General features: G+C 36.1%; 1 long non-coding RNA gene and 3 other non-coding genes across 4 annotated transcripts; all 4 read left to right on the top strand.

The window, feature by feature from the left end:
- The first annotated feature begins 3,361 nt into the window (after positions 1 to 3,361).
- LOC108979852 lies at positions 3,362 to 5,981 on the top strand. The gene is made up of 2 exons (XR_001994286.2): positions 3,362 to 4,794; positions 5,769 to 5,981. It is a non-coding gene; the product is annotated as an uncharacterized LOC108979852 (long non-coding RNA).
- LOC118347848 lies at positions 3,464 to 3,547 on the top strand. Its single transcript, XR_004800992.1, has one exon. It is a non-coding gene; the product is annotated as a small nucleolar RNA snoR116 (small nucleolar RNA).
- Positions 4,252 to 4,343, top strand: LOC118347850. Its single transcript, XR_004800994.1, has one exon. It is a non-coding gene; the product is annotated as a small nucleolar RNA snoR117 (small nucleolar RNA).
- LOC118347840 lies at positions 5,154 to 5,246 on the top strand. Its single transcript, XR_004800985.1, has one exon. It is a non-coding gene; the product is annotated as a small nucleolar RNA snoR69Y (small nucleolar RNA).
- Positions 5,982 to 16,010: the final 10,029 nt, after the last annotated feature.

The raw sequence follows: 16,010 nt of genomic DNA, 5'->3' as shown, positions 1-16,010 counted from the left end.
ACCCTAGTTGCTTCCTGTCGTTGCACTCTCCTTCAAACCCTAATTACTTCCTATTGTTGCACTCTCCTTCAAACATTAATCTTCTATCTTTCAAACTTTTTCCTTTCGGTCTGTGTTATCGCCAATGGCTCCCCGTAATACTTCTCACTTTGGCTCTCGCGGTTCACGTTCTTTATGTCCTCAGAGTTCTCCCAACAAATTAGAAGGTGCCAAATCACATCGTTCGAATGACTTTGAGGGACACAATTGGTCCACAACTACTTCTCAAGCATATTTGGACTTGGTGAGGAATCGGTATGAGGTCCCGGATTCTATGAACCTGGATCTTCTTGGGACCCATCGTGGGGCTATTGACTCGAAACGAGTTGCTCTATATACAAGCATGTTCCTGATGCGGCTTCGGCACCCCTATTCTTGCCTTGTTCGTGATGCCTTGAATTTCTTGTGTCTAGCCTCTTCATAGCTTCTTCATAACGCCTCAAGGATTTTGTTATCGTGTTGTGTCATGTGGCATCAAGTTTTAGAACCTGCCGGTGAGGAATATCCTAACTTTACTGCCCTGGAGTTCATCTAAACTCATGTTATTCGACGCATTGATGGGAATCAATGCAGTTTCTGTTTACAGACCAAATACAAGGTGGCGCATTTGGAGTCCCGTTAATCTCATGCCAAAGAGTGGCATAAGAAGTTTTTCTTTGTTTTTTATACTAGTTGGAAGTTTTCGGCAGGCAAAGCCAGCCGCCAGTCATTCCCGAGGATTGTGAGATTAGTATGGTACTTTCTGATAGGGAGAAAGCACACCTTGAACTCGTCTACTCCAAGATTGAACAAAATATTGAGGTTGTTTGGTCTTATGCTCTTCTTACCAGGGCAAACATCGATCGATTTTTAGTATTACCGAACCGTTTCCATGTTGTGGGTTGTAAATTTTTGAGCTGATGTTCCTCACAGACAAAAAAGAACCATTTTTGTTCCGTTGGAGCAAAAAGGGAAGAAGCCTCACTAGGACAGTGACTCAGTTCATGGTGTGGACGAAGCCAGTAGTGATTCAAACTCTGACCATGAGGATTCCAAGCAGAGGTTGACCTGGTGGTGGTTCTGGACGTTGAGTCCCCTGAGCTAGGCGACCGTAGATAGGTTCATCAGCCCTCGCCAACTCTTGATCACTTGGTTGAGACCCTTGATCAAGAGAGGGTGGATATCGACGTGGTACTACACCCTACATTTCTAAAGTCTACACATAGGGTTCTACAGGTCCCCTTCCCAAGATGCCCACTGAAGACTTTGGGGGAATGTCTTTGTTGCCAAGAGATCACATTGGAGCACATGGGGTTGGTGAGGAGGTGTTACCTCAACAAGATTGTGATGCACCTTCGTCGTCTGACCCCCGCTAAGGTCAACACTCGAATAATCATTGCGAGATGATGCTCAAGGATTAAACTGGAAATCGGGAGTTTCTATACCTTCCTTGCCTTTCAGTACTTTGCCTCCTAGGAGAGACTTCAACACAAGTCCTTCCTTCGGGTGATATCAAACAACCTGGGAAGGACACATTTGCAGTTCCGACCAGTGCTACCTTCTTACCACAATCCCCTTAGGCTTTGTCACCTAGTTGCTTTGGGCAGGTGAGCGATTCCAGACCTTATTTAACCGACGGGGAGCTTAACCTTTCAGGGTTACCTATCCCTTCTAGGTCTCATCCCTTGGGGCTTACCTCGCGAGTCGACAATCATATGGAAGAGTTGGTTCACAATATTGCTCGTAAACTTGGAAATTTTTCTATCCTTGGTAGGCTTCCTTATTCTAACCTTCGTATTGCCTTCCTTTTTCATTTCATAATCTCGATTGGGGTCATATCCGAGGGGGTCAATTCGCTTGTTGTGTTAGATTGTTGATAGCCAGGCTCTATCTGGAGGAAGAGGCTTGCTCTTTGCACGCCTTGCTGACAAAGCCAATCGAGTCTTTTCTGAGCAAAGTGCGGTGAGGACAACATCTTTATGCTCTCATTTGGAGGAGGCTTACTCCCACACACTAGAGGAAAATGTTGCCGCCCTTTGAGACGACATGCTTGATCTTCAGTTGGACTTGAAGAAGTCTCAGGAGGAGGTATCGCAGTGCTACTCTAAGCCTAAGGTACTGGAGGAGGAACGTGACACTATGCGAGATATGCTCCAAGGCCTGGACCAAGAATTGGAGGAGACCAAACAACAACATCAAATATGCCAATAGGGCGGCCTAGACGGAGAATGCTCACTACGAGTTAGCTTAAACTTTGACTGTGCTCGTGGCGTGATGGCTAGGATAGAAGCTCGGTTTGAGAAGGCAAAAAAATGAGTTCAAGGAGCATAATAAACTATTGTTGTAGCTAAGCCATGTCACTGAGACCTTGAGGCTCAAATTGGTCTCCTCTGATGAGCAAGTGGCTGAGTTAATAATTAGTAAATTAGATAAATAAAAAATCTAATATTGAATTTGTACAACTAACAAGTAGAACCTCTATTGAATTATAAGATTTTAAAAATTTATAAATAATTAATATGTAGCTAAATGATTAATACATACACATAATATGATAACATATATCTATTTAATATATGATTGCCACATACTAGTAAATGAAATTATTAAATCTTATCAATTAATTATTGTACAAATTATAAAATATATCTATGAAGCATATTCAATATATAGGCATAAGTAATTAGGTTACATATTATATATTTAATTATAAAAATGTTATACTTATATTATTAATTAATACATATATATATATATATATATATGTATATATACATAGGTGTATGTATGTACTTATCATATATGAATGAATATTAATCAAGTCAACTCGGGCATAAATCAGTGGGCCTTAACGAGTCTTAGTCGAGTTGAGTCGAGTCTAGCCGGGTACGTATCATTTACTAATCGAGCAAGTATCTGCTTTCACGGTCAAGTATTTTTTCTATTAGTCGAATTTGATTCGAGTTTAACCAAACGAGTACCAAGCAGACTATCGAACAAACTGGTTTATTTACATCCTTATTACTCATTATTCCACACACCATATATTTTTTAATTTTTTTTAATTTATTCCTGCTAAACTAATTGAATTATTCTACTCATCATCCCTATACCACATACTTGCTAAAGAAAAAAAATAAAAATATAAAAAATCATGTATGATAGAGTTGATAAGTATGATTTTTTTTTTTGCAATTAATTACTTCCTCTTAATAGAAATAATAATGGTATAAGGGCGTCTTGGTAAATTGAGGTGACAGGTAAGATTAGGGTTTCATCTCCGTCTCTCTACTATTTAAATGCGTCAAGAAACCAAAACTCTATCGCAGCTCGATTGAACAAACTTTCTTCCATCCCAGCCGAGAGTTAAGCCTTCAGCTTATTCCACAGGCTCGCTTCCATCACACCTCTCTCTCTCTCTCGTATGTTTTCGACGTTTCTATATTGGCGGTGATGACGATATCTTATACCATCAAACTATGAAAGCTCTCTGGAGCTTGTTGATGTCAAAGTTTTATTCGCTGAGCCTTTATTTCTTCGTATACGTATTTAAATTTTCAGAACATAGTGTTAAATATTGCTATTTAATTTTATTGCAAGTGTATTTTTCCGCGAAATTGATTGGCATTCTGGTATGGATCTGATAATGCTAGCGGCAACAAATTAGAGTCTCTGATGCGTTTTTTTATAGCGTTTTCGGTGCTGTACGTTGCCAAAAGTGATCTGGGAGCTGAGATTCTGGCATTTGCCTCCTATTTTGTTAGGCTTTTTGCATTCAGACGTTCCTATATTCATTTGTTTGAGCCTTAACTATCTACATATGTCAGATTCAGTGTTTGGTCATTGCAATGCTTTAACATAATAGCACACTTGCCAGATGTGTTCAAAAGAAACTTATATAAGAGCAGGATAATTTTTCTTTGGTTTGCCCTTTCTTACCAACTAAACAACCCAAAACAGAGAATTTATAATTTTATTCTTTTCTTTTTTATGTCTGTATAACATAACGTAATTTGATCAATTCATTCTAGGTGTTTAGCTGTCTTGTTAGAAGTTGTAAACTTTGGATCTTAGCTAGTTGTGATATATATGTTGATATGTGCAATTTGTTTATTTCCTTTCAACCTAACCCATTTGGTTATTGTTTAAATTAGATTTAAAACCATGTACTGTCCTATGCAGAAACTCTCTCTGCTCTGTCGGATCTACATGATTATATTATTTTCTAATGGTGGCCTATGATGATTAAATTTGTCCGTACCATCTGAGATATTCTCCACAAAAGATTATCGTTGATGTATCTATATTTGCCATTTCTGAGGCCTCACATATCTAATTTCTTTTCTTTTTCTTTTCAAGCTGTATTAAATTGTTGTTGGGGGAGTTGTGATATCAATCTGCCATTCAACCATGAAATTTTTTTTGAACATTTTGCTCACCATAAATTTTAACGTTGTGGAGAACATGTAACTGTTTGGTATGGGTGTGGTAAATTCGGAAGGCAACAAATTAGAGTCTCTGATGCGCTTTTTCAGTAGTGTTTTCAGTGCTGTACGTTGCCAATAGTGATCTGGAGTTGAGATTCTAGCATTTGCCTCAATTTTTAGTAAGGCTCATGCATTCAGATACTCTACATGTGTTTAACGTCTAGTTTTATTATCTCAAATGTCATCTTGGTATATTATGTAGACAAATATCATGTTGGTAAGTTCACCCCATTAATCTTTTCCTTTTTAGGAACGCGGTTAGGGAGAAACTTTGTGGTTGCGCATGCTGGTGAGTTGCATTATTCATTGCATTGTTATCTGCTTATCTGGTTTTGAAAGCACTACTGATTTTATATTGGATGTTATGAAATTTCTTGTTCTGTTGCATATTTAATTATTTGAAGCTGCTAAACCTTATTTCTGGGATGCCTTTATTTTAAAACAGCATGAATTAGTACTTGCCATTTAATTTTTTTTATCTCAGATCAATCTGTGAAATGAAGTTGTATGTATTTTACTATATCAGGATATGATATAATCCCTGTCTGTACCTGCCATTCATTCTTTGACTGAGTATCGTTGTAGTCTAATTTATTGCTTGCTAACAATTATGGGACTAATTTTGTGTACATATTTTGATGCTGATACATCGGAAGTGATGATAAATGTACAATCCCAGCTCATTATGAGACCTTTTCCAAGGTCTGGGAATGGAATTATCAACGTTTGTCTGATCCCAATACTTCTTTTTTAGCAAAACGGGAGTTGAATGAAGTAGCACGCCATCACAATCGTTTGAAAGAATAAAGTAACACTTAAGGTTGTGTTTGGATGTTGAAGTGAGTTGAGTTGAGTTGAGATGATAAAATATTATTAGAATATTATTTTTTAATATTATTATTATTTTGAGATTTGAAAAAGTTAAATTGTTTATTATATTTTGTGTTGGAATTTAAAAAAGTTGTAATGATGAGTTGAGATGAGTTGAGAGGAGTTCATCAACCAAACGAAGCCTTAATATTAAGTACATTATATTTTCTGATCTTTTTAATTGTTTAAAAGGATATTTTTATTTTTTTTAATAGATATAGAGATTATATTTTATAAATAATAAATTCAAAGTTAAAGTTAGATGTGTCTGAATTAGTCGGACCATGGATAGATGTGTCTGAATTAGATTTATTAATGTTTATATTATGCATGATGTATCTTGATTTATCTAAATCTACTGATTGTTTTGACTTATATAATTTATCTTACTAGGCTGGCCAAAACACTTGACCTTGTGTGTGGCACTTGCTCCATGTCCCCTTGCAGTAAGGGGAGCTGTTGAGATATAGAATTTTAGGGGAGTTGCTGAGATATAGTATTTTGGCATATGATGGTGGACTAAGCTTGAATTCTTCTACATCCATTTTGAAATTGTATTGGTACCATATATTTGAATGGTTATCTGATTAAATTGTTTTGATCTTATTCTGCACTTAAATTTAAGAAAACTCATGTCTTATACAAATGAGATGCATGACATAATACGTACATAATTATAATTTCTAAATCTGAACATGATGCAGAATAACATGATTGTGTGCTATGCTAGATAACATGTTTGCATAATTATGTTATGTGAGATACATAAACATTGGCTTTAATAATAAGTTATCTAAATTGACATGTGATATTTTTAATTCGTGATTAAATTACTTCCGTGTGTTGATTTTTGAATTTTACTTTGTAAGTCATCACCTATACAGCTATATGAAGTATAAAATTTCACTATATCCATGTTGGAAAACATGTTCTAATATCTCACTTAATTAAATTCAGTGTAGAAAATAATCAATAAATGCTTAAATCTTAAATTATTTAAATATTAATAACATTTTAACGTTCAAATTATAATTTAGTAGAATATTCGGACTATAATACTATTAAAATAAGTTTACTTTTTTATAGTTAATATAATTATTCAATCTTACAAGAAATATAATAAATACTAATATCATTTAATTATTCTTGACATATTTCTTTATTTTAAATTTACAACTTTAATTGCATAAAAATATCGAAACTTATTATAATAAATATTTAAAGTGTTTTAAATAATATAAAAGATTAAACACTTATTATTTACTATTCGAATCGAACTATAAAATTAGCAATAAATCAAATAGTTTAATTTTCTTAATTATTTTTTGTAGAAAAAAATAAAGTTATTGGCTAACATAATTATTCAATTAAGATTAAGCCCATCTTAACATATTATTATAGTTTTCTAAAATATATAAAACCAAGCTTAACATAAAATTTAATCCAAGCACAAGATATAAACCTAAATTAATATTTCAAAAAAATCTATTAAAAAAAATATCTAAATTAATATTAAACTTAACTCAAAACATAAATCCAATTTCAAATCAAACGCAGCCCAAGTCCAAAGTAAGCCCAGTCCAACAACAAGGCCCATGTAAAATAAGACAAGCTTAGAACGCATTCTGTCGTGTGCTAGGGCAAAAACGTGATTACCCAAAAGGCTTTTACGGAAGCTGAAGGAAAGGGTTCGAGGGTATTTTAGAAATTACAAAAGGCATGCAGGGACTTTACGGGAAGGCTAAAACCAAAGCAATGAAAAGTGAACTACATTATTAAGTAGAATTATTTCATTAGAAGGATGCTATTCATCATTTTATATCACACACTTTACATATTTTAAAATTATTTTTTATTTTATTTTATTTTTGTTATAGTAATTGAACGATAAACATTTAAACGAGAAGACTTATGGGAAGCCATCACTAAAGAGAATCCGGAAACAAAAATGAGCAATTGAGGACAAAAGAAAACAAAGACGCGAGGGGGCGCATCGAAACGAGAAAAGAGCAGAACAATAGAGTTGGAGATGCACCAGGAATACTAGTTCAAAAAGGACAACACCACTCGAAGCGATGGGATGATAATGACAAAAACATGTTAGACGCAAAAAGGGGAACGTGAAGAAGCGTGAAAACAAAATGAGACTCCACCTCTTTTAATGCATAGAGCTCGAAATGATGGTGGCCAAAGTAACGAGGCAATGTAATGAGTAGAAGTCCCATCACGCCCTCGTGATGAGACTTCACAGGATAACTATAGAGGTTAGAATTCCCTCCTATACAACAAGCCCCCTATACGATCCATCAACCCCCTGGCCCTAGGGAGGTAACTCCCATAGAGCCCCAAACAGAATAAGGGACGTTCACCACTATTCCCTGAGTCTCTATGCCGCCCAAAGATAAGGGACCCAACGGGTCTCATAACGACAAGACGTTTCAGATAAGATCATATAAGAAGGAAAATTCAAATGGCAAAGCAGGAGCCTAATTTTAAATGAGAGATTAGGTTGTTACAAGGCCCGGAACTAGCCCTCTAGCCTCTACATATATCAGCAGATGTTCACCCATCTAGTAAGTGAATACTACCTATATATTTCGCTGTGGATGTCGAGTTACACATCTGGCTTAGGCATTAAAGGCGTTTTAATACTTTTCAGACCTTCTCATTTCTCTTGTTACAGGACCATACAAAGTGCTTAAGGGTGCAAAACACGTCCACAATAGTTTATATCATCAAATATGAAAAATTCGTACTACATATGTAGGGCATGTAGCATAGTTTTTGGGTGACAAATATTTGGACTTGTTGAATAATGAAGAACAAATGAAAGTGGAATTTTGGCAATATGATGACACTCTCGTGAGGGTATTTGTCCCACAAGTTGGTGATGAATAAAGGGAATTTAAGTGCTTTCATTTGTGCACTAATAATCCCTATTTATAGGTCATTATGCACTAGTTGGCAAAAGGCACATCCATTAGTTAACCAATGGTAATCCAAATGTTACAACCTTAAAAAATGACACAACCTATTGGCAAAGGGCACAACAATTGGTAAACCAATAGTAACTCAAAGGTCACAACCTTAAGAAGTGACACAACCTTTTGACAAATCAAAAGGTTGTGTCTCTTGACACTTTACTAGTCACACACAACCTTTTGATTAAATCAAAAAGTTGTGTCTATTGACACTTCCTTAAACATCAGCCCTCATGGAAACCATCACCATGTTAGAGGGTGTCATTCCAAAGAGTACACCGTTTGGTGATCACACCCTTTAGAATAAAAGGACTTAATAAGAGTCTAATTATAAAAGCCACTCTCAGACTTTTTTAATGATATTATCAGGTGTAAGGTTGCTACCTTCCCCATACGTTCAAGTAGCCACCCATGGTGCATTTCGTCCCAATTCATATTTTGTCAAATATAGAAAATGTTCAAACTTTTCATTCAAAATGATCTGAATTTTACACTTAGGGTCGTTACATATATATAGCTACACTAGGCTAGATTCTATATGGAAACTGTGCATATAAGGAAATGATATGCTAATTACAAAAAATATGGAACAATTACAAGGATCAAGGAATTGCTGATTTTGTGCTCTTAATATGGAAAGATTCTGTCAATTCGCCCCCTCAAGTTGGCGCATGGAGATCTGTAATGCCCAACTTGCGGAGAAAATAGTGAAAGAGGTCTCGTCTTAAGGCTTTGGTGAAGATGTTGGCGACTTGCTCATGAGAGGAAGTATGAACAGCTATGAGGAGACCTGATCGGATTTTGTCATGAACAAGGTGACAATCAATCTCAATATATTTTGTGCCTTCATGAAACACAGGATTGTGAGCGATGTGTAGAGCCGATTGATTGTCACAATGTAAGCTGAAAGGCTCGAGATGAGAAATACCAAGATCAATGAGGAGCTGTTTCAGCCAGGTGAGTTCGCAAGTGGTGACGACCATGGCACGATATTCAGCTTTAGCAGAAGAACGTGCCACTGTTGTCTGTTTCTTTGTACGCCAGGAAATAGGGTTAGAACCGAGCTGGATGAAGTAGCCTGTGGTGGAGCGTCGAGTGGTGGGACAATTGGCCCAATCTGAATCAGTATAAGCAGTAATATGTAAACTGCTGGAGGAAGAGAAAAAAATGCCATGCCCTGAACTGCTTTTAATATAACGGAGAACACGAGTGGCGGCTTGCATGTGAGGAGCTCGAGGAGCATGCATAAACTGACTGAGGATGTTCATTGCAAAAACAATATCAGGGCGGGTTATGGTCAAGTAGATGAGATGGCCAACAAGTCGTCGATAGGCACAAGGATCAGGAAGGAGAGTTCCATCATGGTTGGTGAGCTTCAAATTTTGTTCCATGAGAAAGGGAGTGCTTCGGGCACCAAGTTGTCCATTATCAAATAGAATATCAAGAGCATATTTTCGTTGATTGAGAAATATGCCTTGAGGTGAACAAGCAACTTCAAGACCAAGAAAATTTTTGAGAGGACCGAGATCTTTGGTTTTGAAGTGTGTAGAGAGAACATCTTTGAAGATCATAATATGGGTGAGATCATTGCCAGCAGTCAGAATGTTATCAACGTAGACAAGAACAATAGTAATACTGGTGGAAGTGACCAAGGTGAATAAAGAATGATCTGCCTGAGATTAGGAAAAACCTGCATCAAGAAGCACAGTGGTTAGTTTAAAAAACCAGTTGCGAGAGGCTTGTTTAAGGCCGTAGAGGGATTTCCGGAGACGACAGACATGGGTCTCCCCTTTGGGACAGTAACCGGGAGGTGGTGTAATGTAAACTTCCTCATCAAGATCACCATGCAAGAATGCATTGTTGACGTCAAGTTGATGGATGATCCATTGTTGAGTAGCAGCAACGGCCAATAGACACCGAACTGTAGTCATTTTGGCAATAGGAGCAAAGGTCTCATAGTAGTCAAGGCCTTCAACTTGAATATAGCCTTTGGCAACTAACCGTGCTTTGTATCTTTTGACGAAACCATCGGCCTTAAACTTGACTTTAAATACCCATTTACAGCCAATGGGTTTCTTACTAGGAGGTAGTGGCTTAAGAGTCCAAGTGGAATTAGCCTCAAGGGTATTGAGTTCAGCAGGCATAGCTTCACGCCAGTGGGAATGCCGAAGGGCAGTGGAATAGCAGGAAGGTTCAACAGAAGTAGTGAGAGTAGTTATAAAAGTAAGGTGCGAAGGTGAGAAACGAGAATAAAAAAGAAAAACAGATACGGGACGAGCAGTACCTGAGGTCTGTGCAGCAGATGAGATTGTCGTGGGCTCTGTGTGTAGGATTGGACAAACATATTGGAGATATGTGGGTTGGTAGTGGTGCGACGAGGACGAAGGGAAGTGGGAGGAGGAGGTGGATCGGGGGTAGTAATGGAAGGAGTATGAGAAGTGGATGGTAAGATAGGGGACAGGGAGAGGTATGACAGGTGTAGATGTATGAGGAAAGTCAGGAATGTCTTGAAATGTAAATTGGTGTTCATGGAAGGTAACATCTCATGAATAGAAGGTGACTTGGGTGTCGAGATTATAAAGCTTGTAGGCTTTATGATTGCTAGGGTAGCCAAGAAAGACATATTTAGAGGCGCGAGGAGAAAATTTGTCACGGGAAGTATGGAGGGTTTGAGCATAGCAGAGACAGCCGAACACGCAAAGATGATCATAGGTGGGTGGAATATTGAAGAGAATTTCAAAGGGGGATTTATTATCGAGAATACGACTTGGGGTATGATTGATAAGGTAAGTAGCCATGAGGACACATTCACCCCAAAAAGTCAAAGGTAAGTGAGCTTGAAAACGGATACTACGAGCAACATTCAGGAGATGCCGATGTTTACGTTCCACAACACTATTTTGTTGTGGAGTTTCAACACAAGCACGTTCATGAATGATGCCGTGATCATGGAGATAGTTTTGAAATTTGTGGGAAAGAAACTCTTGTCCATTGTCAGTTCTAATTATTTTAATCATGGTGTTGAACTGATTTTGGATAAATGCAAAAAAAATGCATGAGATGAGTGTAAACTTCATATTTGTAACGCATGAGATAGATCCAAGTAGTGCGTGAAAAATCATCAACTATGGTAAGAAAATAATGAGCACCACAAAGTGAAGAAGTATGATATCCACCCCATATATCGCAAAAAATAGGATTAAAAGCAAAAGTACTTTTATTAACTTGAGAAGAAAAAGGGAGTCTAGTGTGCTTAGAACGAGCACAAACATCACAATCAGAATAAACACAAGGATTATTGAAAAGACTAGGAATATTTAAACGGGACGGATGACCTAGGCGTTGGTACCATAAGACTTTATTAGCAGCATTTTGTACAGAGAGGGCCATAATGGGTTGGGGCCGATACACATAAAGCCCATTGCAAAGCTCACCCGCTCCAATCAACCTCGTCGAGTGTGGGTCTTGAAAAAAAACAATTGGTAGAAGAGAAAGAGACAATACAAAAATTATTAGTAGTAAGCTGAGGGACAGAGAGAAGATTAAATTGGAATTGAGGGACATAATAGACTTTGTGCAATAGAAGGGTTTCGGTCAAATAGCAAGTGCCGACACCTTCAATTGGAAGAGTGTGGCCAGTGGGTAATCTCACGAGTTGCTCATGGGAGGGAGGCACCAACTCAGTGAAGAAGCTTCGGTCGTGGCACATGTGGTCACTAGCACCACTATCCACAACCCACGCAAGGTTGTGATCAAAAGAGGGAGAGGTAGAGAAGTTACCGACAAAATTGGCTAATGAGGGTTTCGGACTGAGCAGATCGAGAAGCTTCTGGTACATTTCTAGAGACACACACGGCAACGGCAACGAGGAGGAGGAGAGGGACACTTGGTTGGCCACCGGTGAGAGAGTGGAGGGAGGTTTACCAAGGAGAGAGGGCCTGGCCTGATTTCGTGCATCACGGCCTGGTGGGTATCCCACAATCCGCCAGAAGCGGTCACGCGAGTGGCCTAGTTTGCCAGACTCCGAGCAACGAAGGGGAGGTTTGGTGGAATGAGCGGCGAAGACTGGGAGGTCAGGTGGTGGCCGAATTTGGAGTAGGCGCTGCTGCTCTTCCTGAAACAGAATAGAAAAAAATTTGGTGATGGGAGGAAGGGGATCCATGGCCAAAATTTGTGTTCTTAGTTGGGAGAAGGAATCGTTAAGGCCAAGCAAGAATTGGTAAACCTGTTCATCCTCGGCTTGCTGTTGGAAGTCTTTGAGATCATTGCTCTTTTGTAGATGGTTGAATTCATCCCAAATTTGTTTAATTTGGTTGCAATACTCATGAATAGAATGGGTGGTTTGGTGCAAGGAAGATAGTTCACGTTTGAGGTGGTAGATACGAGCATTGTTCCCATGACAGAAACGGGATTGGAGGTCAAGCCATACCTCGCGAGGATTGGTGTGAAATTCGAGGGAATTTGCTATGGAGGGGCTAATGGAGTTTAGAAGCCAGGTAAGGACCATGTCTTTGGTTTGATTCCATTGAGTATAATTTGTTGAGTTGGTGTTGGGTGGTGAAAGAGAGCCATTAACAAAGCTGAGTTTGTTCTTGGCGTTGAGAGCACGGGTCATGGCTTTTTGCCATTTGGGAAAGTTGTCTCCTGTAAGAAGAGCAGAGACTAGAATAAGGCTAGGAGAATCTGAAGGGTGAATAAGGTAAGGAGAGGAGGAGGGTTGGAGGAAGGAGGGTCGGAGGAAGAAGTTATGGAGAAAGGATCGGTTAGGCTGATACCATGTCAAATATAAAAAATGTTTAAACTTTTCATTCAAGATGATCTGAATTTTACACTGAGGGTCGTTACATATATATAGCTACACTAGGCTAGATTCTATATGGAAACTATGCATGTAAGGAAATGATATGCTAATTACAAAAAATATGAAATAATTACAAGAATCAAGGAATTTCTGATTTTGTGCTCTTAATATGGGAAAGATTCTGTCAATATATTTCGTCTCCATCTGCTTGTGCATAAATTTACATTATCCACCGGCCATCCTGACAATATATTTTTCACAAAAAAAAGTTTAACAAAATTGCATATACATTAGAAAAATTGCACAAATCCAACAAATTTTTTCAACAAATGTAACAAACCTTGAAAAATTCATATCCAAAGATCTGTGCATGGATCTATGGTCCCGGTTGTGGGCAATAAAACTCACAAATCTACACTCATGGTTGCATATCTAAAAGGGTAGTGATACTCCTACCACGCTATACTACCAGTCTGCTCAGATCACACTCTGCCAAAGATTTGACCGAGGCTCATAGAAAAGTGTCAGCTTCTGGCAAAAAAAAAATGAAATTCCTTTATATCAATATTCAAAGGAAAATAGTAGCCCACGAGTTTACTTTCTCATTTTCACCGTTCATCTATTTAATTTTAACTTTTAATTAATTTATTTTTTATTTAAAGATTATGAAAGTGAGTTTTAGTGTATTCATATATTTTTTATTTTTTAAAAATATTTAAAGATATTTAAAAAATATGAAAAAAATAAAAATAAAATAAAATTTAAAATTTATACTAGTGGGCACGCCTAGTCGTCAAAGCTGGCGGCATACTAGCACTATGCATATTCAAACCGGTCTCATTTTCACTCCCGCTCAAAACACCCTACAGTTTTATCCTCCTCGCATTCCCGCCGACGGCCAGCTAGGAGCCCGAACTCTCTCTTCTGCTCCCTCTCTCTTTTACTTTCTCTCTCTTGTTGAGAACGAAAGCTAACAAAAAATTGACAATTCAATTAAGAGTAATGCTATATGCAGTTGCAAAGTGCGTAATTACCGTGCAATCGTTTTGAAAAATAGTGAGATTCATTTTTAAAAAATTAAGTTTTTTATGTAGATTTCATATTTATTCAATTTTTTTCAAAGAGATTGCACAATACTTACGAACTCTATGATACAAATATCATTTATCTTTAATCAAATGTTAGGACAGAAGATAAATATTGTGACTGCAATATGCGAATAATTAATTAGAAAAATAAAATTAGAAAATGGATAATGCTAGTCCTCCCGCTATCGCTTGCAATTTTATTTATTTATTTATTTATTTTTTTGTTTTTTACTTTAGGATTAAGGAAGTATTTTTTAATGATGTTCTGAATTTTTTTTTTTTTAAAAATATATTTAAAAGTGTTAAAAAAATATGTAAAAAAAAAAAAGTAAAAACAAAACAAACTCTAAAATAACTAGTGGAACCCGCTGTGGCTGTTGTGCCACCCCAAATTTAAGGAAAATAATACTTTCGCTATCGGTTCTTACAATTATATATTATTGTTGGAATTTTTATTTTTTTTAAAATTTTTTATTTAATAATTAAGAAAATATCTTTTAATAATATTATGGTTGTTTTATTTTTTTAAATATTTAAAAGTGTAAAAAATACATATAAAAAAAAACAAAAAAAAGAAGTCATGATAAAACTGACAGAAAATTCTGAAGTGAAGGCAATGCTGTTAAATGTCAACTGACAGCATTGCTTTATTTTACTTTACAGTCATTTCGATTCTTTATTATTGCTCACCTTTAATTATTGATCGCCCCCGCATGGCCAGGTGGGGGTCACTCTCTGTGGTCATCTTCACTGTATGTATTTTTTATCGCTCAGGATATATGTAATTTATTAAATATTTTTTTTAAAAAAATCTATAAATATATATTTATTAAAAAAAAAATTCAAAAATATAAAAACTGAAACCTTGGATATCCCTTCTATTCCTTTTGTTTGTGTTTTTAATTTTTTTTATTTATTTAGTAAAATTTTTTAGCTGTTTGAATTACAAGAAAAGATCGTCCATAGATAATTTTTTTTTTTTTAAAATAAAATAAAATTTACAACTTGACAGAATTTAGAAAGAAAAAAACAATCCAAAAGTATTAAAACTAATCAAACATAAATTTTGAAAAAAAGAACAATAAAAATGGCATTTAGAAATAACATGGAATATTTTTTTCCAACAATATCATCAAATTAATAAAATTGTCACTGTATTGCCCATCAATTTAACTTGTAGTTTAACTTATATGTTTTCGCTTTATACCAATAGAGGGGGATTGGTGAGATGTGGGTTGATGAATTCTACCCCAAGAAAGTGTAATTTCCATTGGGAAAAAAATAATAATAAATAAAAATAAATAAATAAAGATTGCGTCTCTTACTTTACAGTCTTTTCTAAAATTTAATTACCAGTTCGTGTTTTTGTTTCATCTTATAGCAATCTCGATGGTGATTGTATTTTATTCTTTAGAATACATCATAAAAATTAATTTTTTTTTAATTTTTTATTTATTTTAGCTAACGAATTTTATAATAAGTAATGTTGAATACAGTCGTAGGATGTGCAAGTCTCGTCCACTCATTTTGACAAAAAATAAGATCTATTATTAAAAAATTAATTTTTTTTATGTAAGTTTTATATTTATCTATTTTTTTCAAAAGGAGTGCATAATACTTTTGCTATATATTATTTTTCTATTTCTTTAAATATTCTTTCTTTATTCATTTTAAATACTTTTCTAACTACCATTAAATTTGTAATATTCTCAAATCTTTTAATATTTCTCATACATTAATTGCCAAAATGACATCAATAGCCCAA

Source organism: Juglans regia, chromosome 2, assembly GCF_001411555.2.
Source record: "Juglans regia cultivar Chandler chromosome 2, Walnut 2.0, whole genome shotgun sequence".
Lineage (NCBI taxonomy): Eukaryota > Viridiplantae > Streptophyta > Magnoliopsida > Fagales > Juglandaceae > Juglans > Juglans regia.
The sequence above is the reverse complement of the archived record's forward strand: the minus strand, read 5'-3'. Positions and strand labels throughout refer to the sequence as shown.